The following is a 14,803-nucleotide window of genomic DNA, read 5'->3' as shown; positions in this document are numbered from 1 at the left end:
TTGTATTTAGACCATTTCTGCCCCCCCTTGAGGGCAGATCGGCGGATTTTGGGTCAATCTGCCCCCAAGGGTGGCAGGAAACCACTAGGCACCAGGGATCTTTTTTTTTGCGCCAACGCCACGCAAGGGTAGCGACCCCGTAGGCAAGGGTCGCTCCCTGGAGGGTTGGGGGGGCAAATTTATTTTAGGCCATTTCTACCCCCCCGGGGGGAGATCGGCCTATTGTTATTAGGCCAAACTGCCCCGGGGGGGGCAGAAACCTCTAGGCGCCAGGGCACATTTTTTTTTGTGTTTTTTTTTTGTTTGTTTGTTTTTTTATAGATGGGGAGCGACCCATTAGGCAAGGGTCGCTCCCCTGGGGGGCAAATTGTATTTAGACCATTTCAGCCCCCCTGGGGGGCAGATCAGCCTATTTTAATTAGGCCGATCTTTCCCCAAGGGGGGCAGAAACCACTAGGCACCGGGGATTTTCGCTGTTGTTTTACAGATGGGGAGCGACCCCTTAGGCAAGGGTCGCTCCCCTGGAGGGGCAAATTGTATTTAGGCCATTTCTGCCCCCTTTCGGGGCAGATCAGCCGATTTTAGGTCAATCTGCCCCCAAGGGGGGCAGAAACAACTAGGCACCGGGGATCTTTTTTTGCGCCAATGACAGGCAAGGGGGAGCGACCCCGTAGGCAAAGGTCGTTCCCGGGGGGGGGGGGGGGCAGAAACCTCTAGGCGCCAGGGCAATTTTTTTTTGTGTTTTTGTTTTGTTTGTTTGATTTTTTTAGAGATGGGGAGTGACCCATTAGGCAAGGCTCGCTCCCCTGGGGGGCAAATTGTATTTAGACCATTTCTGCCCCCCTTGGGGGCAGATCAGCGGATTTTGGGTCAATCTGCCCCCAAGGGGGGCATAAACCACTAGGCACCAGGGATCTTTTTTTTTGTGCCAACATCACGCAAGGGGAGCGACCCCGTAGGCAAGGGTCGCTCCCCAGGGGGGGTTTGGGGGAGGCAAATTTATTTTAGGCCATTTCTGCCCCCCCGGGGGCAGATCAGCCTATTGTTATTAGGCTGATGTGCCCCCAGGGGGGGCTTAACCTCTAGGCGCCAGGGCAATTTTATTTTTGTGTTTTTTTTTGTTTGTTTGCTTTTTTAGAGATGGGGAGCACCCATTAGGCAAGGGTCGCTCCCCTGGGGGGCAAATTGTATTTGGACCATTTCAGCCCCACTGGGGGGCAGATCAGCCTATTTTAATTAGGCTGATCTTCCCCCAAGGGGGGCTGAAACCACTAGGCACCGGGGAATTTTGTTGTTGTTTTACAGATGGGGAGCGACCCCGTAGGCAAGGGTCGCTCCCCTGGAGGGGCAAATTGTATTTAGGCCATTTCTGCCCCCTTTCGGGGCAGATCAGCCGATTTTAGGTCAATCTGCCCCAAGGGGGGCAGAAACAACTAGGCACGGGGGATCTTTTTTTTGCACCAATGTCACGCAAGGGGGAGCGACCCCGTAGGCAAAGGTCGTTCCCCGGGGGGGGGGCAGAAACCTCTAGGCGCCAGGGCTAATTTTTTTTTTGTGTTTTTTTTTTGTTTGTTTGTTTTTTTAGAGATGGGGAGCGACCCATTAGGCAAGGGTCGCTTCACTGGGGGGAAAATTGTATTTAGACCATTTCTGCCCCCTTTGGCAAAAAATACCTCTGTTTTCTGTGAAAAAATGTGATGTGTCCACGTTGTGTTTTGGGCCATTTCCCATCGTGGGCGCTAGGCCTACCCACACAAGTGAGGTACCACTTGTTCCATGGGGGAACGCTGGGTGGAAGGAACTTTGTGGCTCCTCTCAGATTCCAGAACTTTCTGTCACCGAAATGAGAGGAAAAAGTGTTTCCTTGGTCAAATTTTGAGGTTTGCAAAGGATTCTGGGTAACAGAACCTGGTCAGAGCCCCACAAGTCACCCCATCTTGGATTCCCCTAGGTGTCTAGTTTTCAAACTTGCACTGGTATGCTAGGTTTCCCCAGGTGCCGGTTGAGTCCAAAATCCACAGGTAGCCACTTTGCAAAAAACACCTCTGTTTTCTGTGAAAAAATTTGATGTGTCCACGTTGTGTTTTGAGCCATTTCCTTTCGTGGGCGCTAGGCCTACCCACACAAGTGAGGGACCATTTATATCGGGAGACTTGGGGGAACACCGAATAGCAAAACAAATGTTATTGCCCCTTGTCTTTCTCTACATTTTTTCCTTCCAAATGGAAGGCAGTGTGTAAAAAAGAAGTCTATTTGAGAAATGCCCTGTAATTCACATGCTAGTATGGGCACCCCGGAATTCAGAGATGTGCAAATAACGACTGCTTCTCAACACATTATCTTGTGGCCATTTTGGAAATACAAAGGTTTTCTTGATACCTATTTTTCACTTTTTATATTTCTGCAAATGAATTGCTGTATACCCGAAATAGAATAAAAACCCATTGCAAGGTGCAGCTCAATTATTGGCTCTGGGTACCTAGAGTTCTTGATGAACCTACAAGCCCTATATATCCCCGCAACCAGAAGAGTCCAGCTGACGTAACGGTATATTGCTTCCAAAAATCTGACATCGCAGGAAAAAAGTTACAGAGTAAAACTTAGAGAAAATGGCTGTTTTTTTCACCTCAATTTCAATATTATTTTATTTCAGCTGTTATTTTCTGTAGGAAACCCTTGTAGGATGTACACAAAGGCCCCCTTGCTGAAGTCTGAATTTTGTCTACTTTTCAGAAATGTTTAGCTGTCTGGGATCCAGCATTGGTTTCTCACCCATTTTGGTCACTAACTGGAAGAAAAAATAGTAAAAATGGGGTATGTCCCTGTAAAATGTCAAAATTGTATTGAAAAATTGGAGTTTCCAATTCAAGTCTGCCTGTTCATGAAAGCTGGGAAGATGGTGATCTTGCCACCGCAAACCCTTTTTGGAGGCCATTTTCAGGGGAAAAAACACAAGCTGCCTTCTGCAGCCCTTTTTTCCCATTTTTTTGAAAAAAGCTAAATTTTCACTGTATTTTGGCTAATTTCTTGGTCTCCTTCAGGGGAACCCACAAAGTCTGGGTACCTCTAGAATCCCTAGGATGTTGGGAAAAAAAGGACGCAAATTTGGCGTGGGTCGCTTATGAGAACAAAAAGTTATGAGGGCCTAAACACGAACTGCCCCAAATAGCCAAAAAAAGGCTCGGCACAGGAGGGGGAAAAGGCCTGGAAGCAAAGGGGTTAATTCACTGCATATTTACAAGAAGTATCCAGTATTTTTGTTGAATGTTTAAGAAAGCCTATGTGGGCACACATCCTTACTTAGTGAACAACAGCAAAAGTCCTAACCCCAACATATCAGGAAAGAAAAGTTAAACAAGTGAATATGCTAGGGTGATTCGTGAATAGAACACTGTCTTCAGTAGTACGCAAGCCATAAATCATCAATTAAAATGCAGTCATGTCAGCAAAGCAAGTACATAAAACACACAGATTAGATCCATTTAGCATCTGTAGTCTAGTAAAAGCACTTCCTAAAGTCCCATCAACAAAACCTGATGGTAAGACAAATAGGAAAATTTAACCTTCCTCAAAATGCAATAGGCTTGATTAACGGCCTGTCCAACCAATGGTAAAGCAAAAGCAACACATGAAAATCCATGGTTGATCGAGCAGAGTCAAAGATCACACTCTCTGGACATCTCCCCATTGTCCTTTTTTAGAGATTTTAGAACATGAAGCTTTCCACAAAACACTAAAGCCGGCTTCCAACAGACCTAACATGCATTGCAAAAGCCAAAAGGTCTCGCCTTTGAAAAGCGTTAGCTCACCTTTTAACCTTGACAATATTCGATACTAAACAGCCCTGGCAACTAACAGAAAATGCTCGTTGTGCAATGGCAACAACAAAGAACAAGCACTGGCAAATAAAATAGGTCTGGCTCATTTATAACTGAAAGTGCTTCTCCAATGTTGCCAAATGTGTGGATGGGTGAGTGTTGTTTAGTGTGAGAATGAGTCGATGGTGTTAGTGTATGAATGGACAAACAAGTGAGTAATTGAGTGCAGGGATAATTAATAGGTGGGTGGGTGAGTGAGTGAGTGAATGGATGGATGGATAAATGCACACATTGCATGATGAATCATTAAATGAGTGCAGCCATATAACACCAGCCTTACAAGTGAAGGGTGAAACAGCAATAGTGGCAATGTTATAAACTGGCAAGAATTGCCAGTATTTGGTGTGTTAGTACAATTATGTCAAGAATGCACACAGTATGTCAGGAATTACAGCCATTATTGCACTGGTAGCAATATACGGAAAATGATAAATTTATGTTGAAAGTGTCCATAATATGTTAATAATTTCCACAATTATGCGTGTTTAAATTCGCCCCACCTCCCAGTAATCCTAATCTCTCCTTTAGATTTGTTTAATTACTCAGTAATCCTTAGGGCATGTTTACATTACCATCCGCAATGCTTGGTGCATGTCAAATGTGCATTTCAACATATAAAAGTCAACGTGTCTACACCTGCACCTAGCTTAGAAAGATTATCTGATGAACACAATTGCCCGTATGAATGACAGAAGAGACAGTCTGGATGTGGATAGGAAGCAGAATATTTCCATCACGGACGCCCTATTGTGTGGCTTTACCTGGAGGTTTACATTTCTTGTGTCACACACAGTGCTTAATTTGTGCTTGTTGTTTCCGGTGCTGAGCACCGGCACTTATTTTTGAGGGCCGGGGCTTATTCTTCTGCCTCAAGCATTTGCTGCGTGCAAAAGACAAATATATGAAAGACGGAGGAAGGGAAAAACGAAAAAGCATAAAAAAGGGAGAAAGCTGCAAGAGTGAGCTGAAGGGGCAGGGAGTGGCTTTATTTGGATTGAAGAGGCCCGAGATTGGTTCAGGATTACGCCGCCTCAATATTCCGTTTTCCCACATTTAATTGCAGCAGCCGTGTGTTTAAGAGGAGGGCTTTGGGCACCTGCACCTTTATGTACAAATTAAGCACTGGTCACACAGCTTAATTATGCCTACCAAAGGCTGCGTGTCGAAGAGAGACAAGCATCAGTAATTAAAAAATTGAGTAGAGGATGCAACATGGAGAACATGGAGGTTATTTCTTAATCTGTTTTGGAAAGGTGCATAATAGGTAGTAAAACGATTTTATGCTGGACAATAAAATAAAACCAATTCGATCAACCGGGTTTCCGGGATTAGTCAGAAAATAGAAGCTATGTGCACAAAGATCTTGCATATGTAAATAAAAGCTTGCAGTTTCAGTACATTCTACTACATGGATGTACTAGGAAGGTCTTAGCATTGTTTTTCCAAAATTTCAGCGTATGATGCCTTTTAAGAAAAACAATGGCATTTGGCTGATGCTCATGCACGAATAAGCGTTGTTTCTGTAAAGAATTACATGGAAAATTTCGCTTTGGAACTGCCTGAGATGCACTAATCTGTAGCCTAGAAAAGCAGTTGCTTTTTACAGGTTTATTGCTTTGTCTACAGCAGCTTCAATTAGCCCACTCCCTCGAAAACAGAGTTTCCTAAGCAACTGGAGAGTGGGGGAAGCGGCCAGCGTGGAGGAGACCTAAGTGAGATGCAGGGAGAGGTAAGCAGAGAAGAGAAACCAGGAGAAAGAAAGGACAGCCAGGTGGAGCAGACGAGGGAGAAGCAATCAAATGAGAAAACAACAAAGAAGCACACAATGGTGAGCGCATCATAGAAGGTGGGAGAGGGAGAAGCACACGGGCGAGGGAGACAGTTGGAAAACACATGCACTCTGATGGAGTGCTTAACCTAAAAGGGGAAAAGTAGGGTTTGCAAAGTGAGCACTAGAAAAACACAAGTAATACAGGCATGTTCCAGGGGAACGACAATACATGAAGAGGAAGTTAAGCCCAAACAAAGTAACGAATAAAAAGCAAGCAAGAAAAGGAATATAAAGTCAACTAATGCAAAACAATAGTTTTTCACGAAAAGACAGCGTGCACTGATTGGTTGGTGAGACCTAAACAGAAGTTTCCTGATGTCAGCTGGCAAATGACACATCATCGAATCAATAGGATGATAAAGAAGTATGCACCAGGGAAGAGACAAACACAAGAAGGGGAAAGAAAGAAAGCCATTGAACAAGAAGCAAGAAAATGAGATTGGTAAGAAGGCCAACCAATAATACTAAATTGCCTTTCCCGCAACCCACTGCAATATTTTATTTTTTCCACACTACATCTTCAACAACAGTCTGTAGGAAAGACCTCAAAATGACTTACTGATTCTCTTGCAGAGTGAAGTAAAACAATCTAAAGGACTGTCAATGAGTTGGAAAGCGCTAGATGGAGTTATGAGGCACCTTAACAGGACAGACGTTTTTTTTTATCACGTGGGTAGCAATTGCATTCGTAACAGCTTCCAGGAGCCCAAACTTAAAACGCAGGTAGCATGTAAAAAAGACAAGCATTCCAGCCATATACTAATAGAATGAATAGTAAACACGTAAAACGTTAACTAAATAAATTACGAAGTCACTTGCTGATTTATAAGTGAACCCAAGCGTGTAAAAACATTAAACAGCCTTTGAGAGCCGAGGGAAATGGGTAATAATCACCACTTTGCTAGTGAAGGAATTCGAGCATCTCACAAAAGTAAATAGTTTTTTTTTTGAGTGGACAAAATGCCCTTAACATTATTTGAGGGCGTGTTCCAAACATAGGCTGCCCATCAACTTTCAGGGACTTCCCACGGGCTTTGCATTGGTAGTATTACCCTGGTTGGAGGTTAGGATAAACAAATGATAACAGAGACCCGGTTGGAAAATGAAATGAAATAATTTCTGACAAATAAATTGAAGGCAGAGTTTTAATGCACTAATCAACAGCATACCCTTGGAAAGAATTATATAACTGACACGTTACTAATCCACATCTTTGCACCTCAAGATCATATGATCATATTTCTTGAGAGCAAAGGTGACTGGAAGTGCCTCGTTCTGAGGTGATTGTTTTTTTATTTAAACAAAAACTGACACAAGGGACCCTGGAGTTATGCAATTTTGCAGCTGTGGCGTTTCCTGCATAACTAAGTACTTGCCTCATTTGCTATATAAACCATCATCCGATGCATAATTTGCATGTTTTAACAAAAAATCGTTCCACGCTCAAGTGGATCAAATGGTAATAAAAACGTTACAACAAGTGTTGTTGGGCAGTGGAAGGCCTTTTGCAAAGGTTGACAGGTCATCTTTCTGTTGATTATTGCTGTATTTGGGTGTCAGGCTGGTACTAAGAGGAGAAGCATTTGCTCAGATAGTGTTAACATAAGTAAAATGGCGAAAACATGAGGTAATACAATTACAAAATGTGCCATATTGCAGCACATATGTTGTCTTTTCTTGATGCATAATTGGGTAAACCCTCTGGCATAATATTGTCCTCCCCGTTGCATAATTCCAGTGGCCCTGCCTGAGAAGTTCAAATATATCATCATTTTGTACTTGGGGTGCGAGACGGCAGCTGGCTGTCAAAGAATCTATTTATTAGTGCAAGCTTGGTTCTTTGAGAGAGCTTGTTCTGCAAACAAGGGTTACTATATGAGACTATGTTCCAAGGACACCCCAGTTCCAGTCCTCGACATTCAGGCCCATATTTATACTTTTTTTGCGCCGCATTTGCGCCGCTTTTTGACGCAAACACGGCGCAAACTCACAAAATACAATTGTATTTTGCAAGTTTGCGTCGTTTATGCGTCAAAAAATGGCGCAAACGCAGCGCTAAAAAAGTATAAATATGGGCCTCAGTCTCAATGAATTCTTGAACTTGGAATCGTGGGATAGTCAGTCGAACCAACTGGAGCATCTCTCCTGAACACAATGGTTTGTATGTGTAGAAGCTATGGCTCCTTGGTTCTGCTTCATATAGGAGTAACCATAGACCAGACTGCAGAGAGAGAAAAAAAAGAGAAGTGGAGAGAGAGGGAGAGAGAGCGAGAGAGACTTATTTAATTGACATGCTTGAGTGCATAATAGAGCTCTTTTTAAAAATCTTTCACCGCTTTCTCCCCACTTGTTTAATAATTATGGAGTCGATCTCCAGGGATCATGTGCAGTGCTGGATTTCGAAATCAGATTACTCCAGGAACCAATAAACTGGTGGTTAAGATTTGGGGTAGGAAAGGAGGTGGAGTTACAAGGGGCGGAGCTATAAAAGCAGAGTTTGACAGTCAGTTTATGGATTTTCTAAAAAAAAAGTCATCAGCAAAGTAATTGGAAACCAGGAGAAATGTGACAGCAAATCTGTCTAGCTTACTGAAATGGTCACATTTTGCAATTTTGCATTTTAAAATATATTACAGGGTTAAGACCTCTGCTGCAGAGATCTTTTGTGTGGCTAGCAACTTTGAGGGAATTAGAATAGCTTTAAGATAAGTCTAGTGGTTAATGCAGTTCTGGCGTGTTCTCTGTTAGGTCCAATCATAGCTTTGACTTATAAGCAAGCACAGAGTGTTAAGGTGCCTGCTACAAAGTATATTATGTAAAATGCAGATCACAAATTCGTATTTTACGTTGATAGGTAAGCGGGCTACTGCTTGAGACGCTAAAATTATTTTGTTACTTCCAATTCATAAATTGCAGTCATTCCAATATAGCACAGTGATCTATTTACTGGTATACAGGAGTTGAATGCAAATTGTAAGTCATGGGTTTACAGCCTTGTTGTTTTTTTTAGGGTTGAGCCTGCAAGTGCATGCGCTTGCGCATGCGTCTCATATGCAAGATGCTGTTGTGTTCAGTAAAAGGCTTGGAGCCCGCCTGCCGCTCACCATTGTTTTTTTTTTTTATATATATATTTTTTTATTTGAGTTTCAACCAAAGCATAGCATACCCATTTAGACATTTCGTAGCAATCTTTTAGCATAGCACTTAAACTAAAAACATATATCCAACAACCTCCACCCTCCCTCCCCACCCAAACCCTGACCCAGAACCCTTCAGCACTTTGAGAGGTCCCTAAGTTCGAATTTCCCAGTGTTCTTATCCTGCCCAGAGGTCTCTCCTTTTGCAATGCACTATGATGTGTCCCTCTCATCACCCTAGGAGTCTATATTCAGAAAGCAGTTATATCTCCAGAGAATAATACGTCATCCACACCCCCCATATCCTTTTGACCTTCCACGGGCATCCTCTATTTTCGTACGTCACTTTTTCCCCCATCATAAACCCTTCCATCCCTCTCCTCCACACATCCACAGAGGGGCATGTCTCAGAGCCCCAAAGGCGGACTATGTCCCATTTGGCTGCCATCAGTCCCAGTCCACACAACGTGAGCTTTTGTCTGGGCAGGTCAATATCGTTAGGTATTCCCAGTAAAGCATATTTGGGGTCCAAGGGAATCTGCGTTGATAGTACTTCCTCCATCTCTCCCACCACCCTACTCCAGAACTCCTTGATCTTGGGACATTCCCACAAAACGTGGATGAAGTACCCAACATTACCACAGCCTCTATTGCAGTTCGGATGTCTCACTCTTCCCATCACATGTAGAAGTTGTCTATCATAGTATACCCTATGTAAAATTTTAAACTGAATCAACCTAAGTCATGACTTAATTGCCACTTAGGGAAACATCAGTGCCACCTCCCATTCTTTATCTTCCAGCGTTCCCAGCTCTGCCTCCCACCAACTACGCAAATTTGTCAGTGTATTTGGCGTATTGTTATTAATAGTTTTATAAGTTAGGGATGTCACTTTAGCGTCTAGACCGCCCATTAATAGCCTGCCTTCTAGAGGGGCGCACTCAGGTATACCCTCTCCCTGGAGGCCCTCCGCTCTCCATGCGTGTCTCAAGCGTGTGTAGGGATAGAGCTGTGTTTTGCTCAGCGCATACTCAGTTCAGAGCGACGCAAAGGACATAATATCCCCCTCCTCCATCACATCCCCGACTTTTGAGATACCAATTCGGTCCCAGCACTCAAAACCCTTCAGTTTCCTGATTTCTCGCAGTCAGCCCCTCTCCCAAAGAGGTGTCTCTTATCCGAGCCTTCAAGGCCATCTGTGTGGCTGGCAAAAGATGTCCAGTCCCACTTCCTTCATATAGGTATTGCCTGCAAGATTTCCCCTCCCACTGTAGTCTCTCTAGATGGAAGGTGGGATGGTCCTCCGATGCGAATAACCAATCATTAACATTTAGCAGGTGCGCTGCCCAATAATACGCCTCTGTATCCTGCAGAGACAAACCCCCAGCATAATGATTGCTTTGTAACGTCTTAAGAGCTATTCTTGGATGTTTCCCTTCCCAGAGGAAGAGCCGCATATCACGATCTATGACTTTAAACACGCTTGGGGGGATCTGAAAATATGTGTTTTGTAGTACTTAGAGGAGCTCTGGTAAAGGGATCATTTTAATCATCGCCACACGTCCCATCAATGTAAGAGGCAGAGTTCTCCATCTTTCCAAATCAGTCCTGCACTCCTTCAGCACCCTCCCAAGGTTATGATCATGGCAGCTGTCGGCCCTATGGGTCACGAATATGCCAGGGTACTTAACCACTCACTTGTACACTGCAGACATATCGGCAAAGGGGGGAGCGAAACATCTCCTCGTGGCATATATAGAATTGTTTTATCCCAATTAATACAATATCCCAAGTGTCTCCCATAATCCTCAAGCAGATGAAAGAGCGTCGGAAGGGATACCTCTGGGCGTGTTATGTATAGGAGGACATTGTCCGCACATAAGGAAATACACTCCTCACCATCTTCCTCCTCTCTTAGTCTAAAACCGTGGAGGCTCGGACAGGTACGGATCTTACACGCTAGGGATTCCAGGGTAAGGGCAAACTATAAGGGGGACAGCGGCAATACCTGCCTCTTGCCCCGTTCAATGGGGAATTCTGAGGAGAGGACCCTGTTTACCCTCACTGCCGCTACTGGGCTACAGTAAAGCAGACTCACCCGTCCCCTATATTTTGGACCAAATCCAAATCGTCTTAGTGTTGCTTCCAAGAAAGGCCAATGCACCGCATCAAAAGCTTTCTCTGCATCCAGGGATAAGAATAAGTGGGGACCTAATCGACCATGTATGGTGGTCAACCACACATGCGCCTGCCTCAAATTATGTCATGTGGAGCTTCCAGGCATGAAGCCAGTCTGATCCAGGTGGACTAATGGAGAAACAACACCTAGCATACAAGTTGCCAAGACTGTGGCCAAGACTTTCACTTCCACATTCAGCAGGGATATCGGTCTGTATGACGCACATCTCCATTTGGGTCTCCCTTCTTTATATATCACTGCTATCTCAGCCCTCCATAAATCCGGGGGGAGAACTCCCTGTTCTCAGGCCTCTAGAAACCTATTTAGGAAATGGGGAGCCTGGATATTGCAGAAGCTCTTAAAGAGCTCCGCTGGAAACCCATTTGGTCCTGGGACTTTGCAGTCAGCTTTTTCTAATGATCTTGCCCTGTAGAAATCTCTATAGTAGCAGGCGAAAGTCTCTGCAATGTCATTGTCATCGGACACCCTACTCCTTTCCTGAGTCTCCACCTCCTGGATCCATTTAGCTTCCTTCTCTTTTCTCCCAAGCCAGGTGAGGAGTTTCCCGGCTTTATCCCCGGTCTCATACAGCCTATGTCGGACTGTCTGTAAACGGCTCCTAGCCTCCTTTTCTGCTGTCTCTCGATACTCAACCTTTGCCAGCACTAATTGACTAGGTAGCAGCGGTGTCGGGGCCAGCACCACTGTTTTATCTATTTCTAAGAGCTTGCGCTCCAAAGTACTCAACTGGTCATTGTTCCTCCGACTTATCTAAGCTACCAGATTCTGCGCGCTATCTCGAAGTACCATTTTGTAGGCCTCCCACAACACCACTGCCGAACCAACTGACCCTATATTTTCTTGAAAGTATAGTTCAGTGTCTACCCGAAGCCCCCTCGCCACTTTGCGGTCCTGCAGATCCCATGCGCCCAGCCTCCACCCTCTGCGTCACTTCTCTGACCTGCCCAGACGTACCACCAGAGGGGAGTGGTCCGACAGCCCTCATGCCAGGTATTCAGCTTGGTGTATGGTGCCCACCTCTCCCGCCGGGGCAAAGATGTAATCTAATCAGGAGAAAACCCTGTGGGCCCCTGAAAAGTAAAAATATTTTCTGTCCGTGGGATGTGCCCATCTCCACCGGTCCGACAGTCCCAAGGCTGCAGCAAAGTCACTCAGCAGGGTAGTGAGACCCATGGATTTCCCCATTCCAGATCTATCCCTACCCGTATCCATCACATCGTTAAAGTCTCCTCCTAGTATGTGGAGTGGGGAAGAGGACTCCAGCAGGTTCTTTGCTAACTTCTCTAGAAGGGGGGTCTGGTGTCTTGGCGGGCATATGCACTTAGCAGCAAAATCTCTCACCGTACCCAAAACCCCTTCACCCCCACATATCGACCATCAGGGTCTGCCCATTGGTGTGTGACATGAAAGGGAGGAGACCTTCAGATCAGGATCGCTACTCCCCTAGAGCCAGACGTGTATCCCAAATGCACCAGTACAACATAGGGGCCCCTGCTCAGGAAAGCACACTTCGTACCCCTGATATGTGTCTCCTGAAGGAGTACTATATCCGGTCTCTGCCTTTTAATATATTAGGATACTAGTCCGCGTTTAACCTTATCTCCCAGTCCGTTCACATTCCAGGAGAGGATAGTAAAGCCCTGCTCACCCTCAGGGGGCGCTTCCTTAGCTTTATTCATGGGGGCCATCTAATACAACAAATCATAATGCTTACGCACTGCGGGCACCCGGATGTCATGGAGCATGAGTGCGAGGAGAGAGGACCAACCTCTCTAAAAATACTGTATTCAACTAGTTGTGTCAGCAGATTAACTGTGTAACTTATCACCCAAAGGAGAAAAAACCTCCTAAAGTAGAACCCCATCCCACCCCCTCCCCACCTCCCAGTGGCCCCTGTGAGTGTGCATCTCCTCACCCCAACCCCACAGGAGTCAAGAGGTCTGTAGCATCCCTCCCCTCCCTACCCTCCTAACGGTATAAGGATATAGAACGTACTTAAGGGGGGGGTATGCCACTGATAAAGGTGGAGTCCCAACTGTTTGATACTCAATAGACAAGTGCTTCTTTCCCTTGTTCAAAAACCCCTTAGGCTTGTGTAAAGCCTCAGTCAACTGGGGGGTGAGCGATACCGTTCATCCTCGCTCCTCTGGCCTCCCTTCATATGACTACCCTTCCGGAGATTTGGCCCTCCGGGACCTCTTTCTCAGCCTCCATATTGTCAATGGCCTCTAACAGCGGGTGAGGGAACTCCCCACCCCGGTCAAGGGGGCTCTCTGGTGTCAACGAGTCCATATCTGCGCTTCCATTTTGCTTCCTAAGGCTTGCGCTACAATTCCCTTCCGAGTCAGTGGTGTTCACTCCCTTCTCTGCCCGTCGGGGGAGCCGCCATGGCGTGTCTCTACCAACTCGCTGTTGTTGCCGTCCCCTACGAATCGGGAGAGACCACTCCTTGGGCCTCGCACCTTCCCTCTCTCGAGGCCCTTCCACAGTCCCTTCATTCCCTTTCTTTGAGAGTTTGGGATGCTCCTTGAGCCACCCCCTGGCCTCTTCTGGAGACTGAAAAAAGAAAGTCTTCCCTTGGAACAGGACCTTCAGTTTGGCCAGGAAGAGGAACATGTACTGGAGCTAAAGACCTCGAAGCCTGGCTTTAACCGAATCAAAGGTACGGCGTTGTTTCTGAACTTCTCTAGTGTAGTCAAGGAAGACCATAATCTTTGAGTTCTCATATCGGACCTCATCAATTCTCTGTACTTCCATTAGGATCATGTCCCGGTCTTGGTAGTTCAGAAAATGCGCAATCACCGGCCTAGGAGGTGCCCCAGGCAGGGGCTTCCCCCCAGCGCTCTGTGGGCACATTCAATCACAAAACAGGCAGAAAACTTTTCAGACAGGAGGACTCTCCGGTGCCATTGATCTAAGAATCGATTCATATCAGTCCCTTCAAGTAACTCTGTAAAGCCCACAAAGCGGAGATTATTTCTCCGTGCTCGGTTTTCAGCATCCTCCAGCTGCCACATAACATCCTTGTTGAGGACTTTGATCTCTGACACCTCTTTCTGCAGGTCCCTGACCGTGTCCTCCAGTTCAGAGATGCATGACTCTGCCGATGTAACTCATTCTGCCACTTTACGGAGGTACTGGCGGAGCAGGGAGACCTCTGAACGCACCTCACCCATTCACTCCTCCAGTGCCCCCTGGATGCCTGAATCGCTGAAAGAAGGTCAGTATTATCCGGGACCGCCACGGGGTCCGTAATCAGCATGGGGGGGGGGTAACCTCCTTGGTGTACCGATCCATTTTGCCCTGTCGAGGCGGTTTAGGCTTCTTGTCTCTTGCCATTGAGAGACCTCGACAGAGTTCTCCGTGTCCTCAGCTCCCCAGTGGCCCTTCGTCAGGTAATGTACCACAGCACCCAGCCGCAAGTAGGGATCCAGGGAGGGGGGAACCCCTTAACCCCCACCAACCTTCAGGACAGACATCCGCCCGGGTCGCTCACCTGTATAGTCCGGCCACCAAGCCCTCCTTCTTTCTCTTCAACAAGGGGGAAGTATGTCTCACCTCAGCAGTCCCTGTGCCTGTCCCCGAAGGACCCCGGGGCAATGTGGAGTCTCGTGTTCCTACCGCTCTTTAGGCCCTTTGATTTCCATCAACCAATGTTTGTCTGCTAGTTATGCAGGAGTCACTTCCTTCTCTTCCATTCTCATCTGTTTATGGGCAACGGATCTGCAATGCTCCGCATCCCTGGTTCTGGCACCTC

The sequence above is a fragment of the Pleurodeles waltl genome, chromosome 11 (genome assembly GCF_031143425.1).
Source record: "Pleurodeles waltl isolate 20211129_DDA chromosome 11, aPleWal1.hap1.20221129, whole genome shotgun sequence".
Taxonomy (NCBI): domain Eukaryota; kingdom Metazoa; phylum Chordata; class Amphibia; order Caudata; family Salamandridae; genus Pleurodeles; species Pleurodeles waltl.
This window is presented reverse-complemented; position numbering follows the sequence as displayed.